We start from the raw sequence: 6,000 nt of genomic DNA on the forward strand, positions 1-6,000 counted from the left end.
TTTGCTGCACTATGATGGGCATCGCAGACATGGAAAAAGCTAGAAAGAATTATCTCAGAGTAGAAGGAACTGAACTCTTAGAGGGGCAGCTTAGATAGAGTCAAAGGAGTTCAGAAACAGACTCAACTCAAGCTTTATGATGTTTACTGTCCATTAGGCTAATTGTGGTTTGATGGTTTAAGTCACGAAAAAGTCATGCCAAGATTTAAAAAAAGAGACTTGAATATAGTAATTGAAATTCCAAAGACAGCCAGCAGATGGCAGCAGAGAGGATCTTGGCCATGGAAAACCAGTCAGGTGAGTGGCATAGAGAATGACAGCATTAAACATTGAAATCTCATCAGCAGAGGACAGCAGCTCACAGCTAGATGATGGTACTGAGCTAGCTGAAGGTCATCAGTGGCTCTATATGGTGGAGCAGCTACCAAAAGAGGCAGAGAAGGAAAGCATGAAGGGAGGCCTTCCTGAGACTGAGAATGACTTTGGCTATTCATGTTGCTTCCCCCATAGGTGTCACCATGGTCCCTTGCATTCTTCAAGTGTATCTGATCTCCCCACAAGTTCCCTAAATTGGTCCTCTTTCCTACTGGTGTTTTGGTGTTATGGTAACCTGTAGGTTATGTGGTAACCTCATATGTACAGAGGACTTTTTAGCCATTTATTTTTCTGAGCTATTTAATTAAATAAATGCAGACAGCATCTCATCCATCCCCTTTCTGAAGGAGAAAATATTCTCTACAGTATTTCTGACAAGTTTCTGTCTAGTTATTTACTGAATACACCCAGCAATGGAGACCTCATTACCTCCACTTTCAGGCACCTTTTAATTTTTTTTTGGTGAGGCAATTGGGGTTAAGTGACTTGCCCAGGGTCACACAGCTAGTAAGTATTAAGTGTCTGAGGCCGGATTTGAACTCAGGTACTCCTGACTCCAGGGCCGGTGCTCTATCCACTGAGCCACCTAGCTGCCCCTTCAGGCACCTTTTATCATTAGGAAGTTCATCCTTCCCTTGATGAGAAATCTGACCCTTTATAACTGGCCCTATTAAGAATCTCTGTAAACTTTCCTAAACTCACTGGCCTAAACAGTAGGCTAGCACTTGTTACCTTACTGCTACTAGACATATGTAAAGGATTCATCCCAGTCCAGCTTTCTGGATTCCCCTTCTGCACTTTGATTTCAGAGTTTTTACCTTTCACTATTTCCTAAATATTTTTTGATCAATAGGACCAAGTTCCACACAGAGCATCTCAAACTTTCCTGGCCAAATTGGCTTCCTGAGTTCAGAAATTGATGGTCTCTGATTCCTAATTATCTCTCCCTAGTCTTCCATCCTAGTCACTGTGACAGGATATCTGTTGTTGCTTCTCAGTTGTTTCAGTAGTATCTGACTCTCCATCAAGCTATTTTGGGTTTTCTTAGCAAATATACTAGAATAGTTTGCCATTTCTTCTCCAGCTCATTTTACAAATGAGGAACTGAGGCAAATAGTGTCAAATGACTTGTCCAGAGTCACACGGCTAGTAAGTGTCTGAGGCCAGATTTGAGCTTTGGAAGATGAGTCTTGTTTACTTCAGGCCTGGAATTCTATCTGCAGCACCACCTACCTTCCCTGACTAGACATCTATCCCTTCTCTGTTCTTTATTCCAATAGTCCAGGCTACATGGGTTCAATACAGTAATCCAACAGGAATTGTTTGTCTAGAAAATTCATTCACAAGATTTTTAAATGTAAAAAACTTTCATGGACCATCCCATTCACACACATACAGAGAGGGAGAGTATAGTAGTTATAATGCCATTGGTTTTGATTGAGAAAATACATGACAGCTTTTTTGGATCCAAGATGGCAGAGGAAAGACATTAAACACACAGAGCTCCTGACACAATTACCCCCAAAACAGCAGTAAAAAAAAGCCTTGCAGCTGCAAAACCCGCAAAAAGATGCCGAGATTATTTTCCAGGTTAAAGGGGGCCATACTGGGCTGCAAGCAAAATCCATACCCTCCCCCCTATCATGCCAACAACGACCCCAAACGCTCTGTGCAAGGGGAATTTATCCCCAGCCTCCAAATCAGCTGCAGTACTGGTGTCTTCTGGAACTAAGTTTACTGTCAGGTGAGAGGGCTGAATGGCTAGCCCAAGGGGGTGGGGGGAACACAGGGGTGTCTGTGGGACCTGAGGACAAATTCGGATATCCCACCCCAGCATGGAACCAGGAAGAAATCTTGAGCAGCAGGAGGCCCAGGTGTGGGAGGGGCGCAGGCTCGTTGAAGCTGAAAACCACCACAGTTCTCTGCTGGTTGGTTAACTAGCAAGTTGGCTTGATGTTACCTGAAGACTGGAGAACAGGCCAGGAGAGAGGAAAAAACCTGCCCTCCCTCAAACACCTGGGACCCTCTAAAGCTTGACACAGTGTAGCTTGCAAGTAGGGCCCCACCGTAAGAGGGAGCTAAAAGTCAACTAAAAAACTGCAAGATGAGCAAGCAAAGAAAGTTGCAAACTATTGAAAGTTTCTTTGGAGACAAGGAAGATCGAGGTGCACCTTCAGAAGAAGATAACAACTTCAGGGTCCCTACATCCAAAGCTTGCAAGAAAAATATGAATTGGTCTCAGGCCGTGGAAGCTCTCAAAAGGGACTTTGAAGAGAAAGTAGGAGAGACAGAAGGAAGATTTAGAGAAGTGGAGGAAAGAATGGAAAGAGAAATGAGAGTAATGAAGGAAAGCTATGAGAAAAAAGTCAACAACTTGAAAAGCCAAATGGAAAAGGAAATAAAAAAGCTGTCTAATGAAAATTATTGCCTAAGAACTAGGATTGAACAAATGGAAGCTAGTGACTTTATGAGAAACCAGGACACAGTAAAGCAAATCCAAATGAATAAAAAATAGAGGGCAATATGAAATACCTCCTTGGAAAAAAACAACTGATCTAGAAAATAGATCTAGGAGAGGTAATTTGAAAAATCATTGGACTACCTGAAAACCATGACCAAAATAAGAGTTTAGACAGCATCTTCCAAGAGATTGTCAAGGAAAATTGCCCTGATATTCTAGCAGAAGGCAAAATAAAAATTGAAAGAATCCATTGATCACCTTCTGAAAGAGATCCCAAAAGGAAAACCTCCAGGAATATTATAGCCAAATTCCAGAGCTCCCAGATCAAGGAGAAAATATTGCAAGCAGCTAGAAACAGGGAATTCAAATACTGTAGAGCTCTAATAAGGTTAAAATAAGATCTAGCAGAATCTACATTAAAAGACCAGAGGGCATGGAATATAATATTCCAGAGGGCAGAGGAACTGGGACTACAGCCAAGAATCATGTACACAGCAAAACTGATTATAATATTTCGGAGGAAAAAATGGGACTTCAATGAGAAAGAGATCTATCAGGCATTTGTGATGAAAAGACCTGAATTGAATAGAAAATTTGACTTTCAAATACAAGACCCTGGAGAAGCATAAAAAGGTAAACAGGAAAAAGACTTCATGAGGGATATTAAAAGATCAAACTGTTTACATTTCTACATGGGAAGATAATACTTTGAACTCATAAGAACTTTCTCAGTAAGGAATTTACAGGAGACACAGGTCTGAACTGAATATGAAGGGATGATATCTGTAAAGCATTTATGTTTTGTTATTTATGGGGCAAATAGGATGGGGTGTCTTATGTCTGGGGCTGGATTTGGGCTTGGGGCCTCCTGGGTCCAGGGCTGGTGCTTTGTCTACTGTGCCACCTAACTAACCCATGATGACATCTTTAAAATAGGGTTGAGGGGTAGGAGGAATAAACTGGGGGAGGGGGAAGGGGAGAGATGGTCTGGGGAGAGGTAGTTCACATGAAAGAAACAAGAAAAAGGCTTATTGAGGGGAGAAGAAGGGGGAAGGAGTGGGGGAGTGAGTGAACCTTAATATCATCAGAATTGGCTCAAAGAGGGAATAACATATATACTCAAGTAGGTACAGTATTATATTTTTGCCCTGTTGGAAAGTGGGAGGGGAGGGAGATAAGGGGAGGAGAGAAGAGGGGAAGGAGGAAAGGGCAGATTGGGGGAGAGAGCAGTAAAAAGCAAAACACTTTTGAGGAAGGTGACGATGTTCTGAATAACTGCACAGTATGACATATTGAATTGCTTGATTTCATAGGGAGGGTTGAGGAAGGAGAGAGGAAGAAAAATTTAGAACACAGAATTAGCTCAAAGACCTTAATCTCTTAAGATTGGGCTAAAGGAAGGAATAACATTCACACCCAATTGGGAGTGAACCCTACAGGAAAGTAGGAGGGTAAGAGTGAAAAAAGGGAGGGCAGAGAGGGGGAGGGGACACTCAGAAGTAAAATACTTTTGAGGAGGAATAGGGTAAAGGAAGATAGAAAATAGAGTAAATATTATGGGAAGGGAATAGGATGGAGGAAAATAGTTATGATGATTGATTATAATGGCAAAATGTATGGTACCTACTTTGCTGGGCTATTATGAAGAAAATTCTTTGTCAAGTTTAAGGTACTATATACAGGTTATGAAGAACAGGATACTATCAGAAAAACCTGGAAAGACCTACATAAACTGAAGCAGAGTGAAATGTACTGTATACAAAATTACAGCAATAGTGTAAGATGATCTGCTGGGAAGCATGTGGGTATTTTCGGCAAGGCAATGATCCAATATAACCTTGACAGATTTATGAAAATTGCAACCCATCTATAGAGAAAGAACTGATGGTATCTGAAAACAGATGGAAACACATTTAAAATTTTTTTTCTTTGACAATTCCTTAATCTAAAGTTTTGGTTTTTTTAACTGTTTTCTCTCACAACCTATCTAATGTGGTAATGTTTTCCATGACCACTCATGTATAACTTATTTTGAATTGCTTGAGTTCTTGTGGGTAGGGGGTGGGAAGGGAGGGAGGAACAGAAGTTGGAACACAAAGTTTTTAAAAATTGATGTCAAAATTTGTTTTCACATATATTCTGGAAAACAATAAAAGGAAAATGCAAAAAAAGAAAAGAAAATACCTGACAAAGAGCAATTGTGAATAAATGTAGCTAGAAGAAGAGAAGTGTTTAATTAGGAAAATATTCAAAGCAGATATCTCTGATAAAGGTTCAGATAGAATTGATAGAAATACCTAAGAATAAGAGTCATTTCCTGATATACAAGTCATAAAAAGATATGAAGATTGTTTTCTAAAAGGAAGAAATTCAAATTATCAACAATCATATGAAAGAAAGCTTTAAACTCATCAATAATAAGAGAAGTACACATTAAAATGACTGTATTTTCACTTCACATCCATCAAATTGATCAAATTGGCAAAAATGACAAAAGATAAAAGATCATAAATATTGGGAGGGGGAGTGTAGGAAGAGAGGAACACTAATACATTGTTGGTGGAGCTGCGAATTGGATCAACTGTGCTGGAAAAGTTTGAAATTATACCTAAAAAGTATAAAAAGAAAAGGTCAAGAGGCAATATAATACAGTGGATAGAGAACTGGCTTTAGAGGCTGGAGGGCTGGATCAACAAATGTTTATTGAGGCACTATTTCATTAATAGAGCATTTTAAGGGGTGAGGTGAGTAGGGAAGGTAGAAGAAGAGAACTCCACTCTCTTCAGTTTCTTTGGATTTGTCTTCAGGTCTCTTTCAGTCTCTTCAGTCTCTTTAGATTTGGGGTGCTTCTGGCTTCCAGCTTCAAAAGAGAAGATGGATGATGCCAACCTCACTTCAGGTTGCTGAAGGAAAAGACTCTTGGAAGAAGTCAACATGAGAGTTGTTGGCAGTTTTCACCACGTCCCCTATTCCCAACTTGCTATTCTAGAGATTTCAGGGAATTTCTCTTTGGGTAAAATCTAACACTTTCTCTCTTGGTTGAGCCAAGTCACCTCATTCCCAATGGGACAGCCCCTTCAATCTGTATTGTCTGGTATATTTTCTCCTGAGTATATTTTCTCTGATTTCTATTTTTGCTATCAACTTGGATAAAAGAGTTTCTT

Source organism: Dromiciops gliroides, chromosome 4 (genome assembly GCF_019393635.1).
Source record: "Dromiciops gliroides isolate mDroGli1 chromosome 4, mDroGli1.pri, whole genome shotgun sequence".
Lineage (NCBI taxonomy): Eukaryota > Metazoa > Chordata > Mammalia > Microbiotheria > Microbiotheriidae > Dromiciops > Dromiciops gliroides.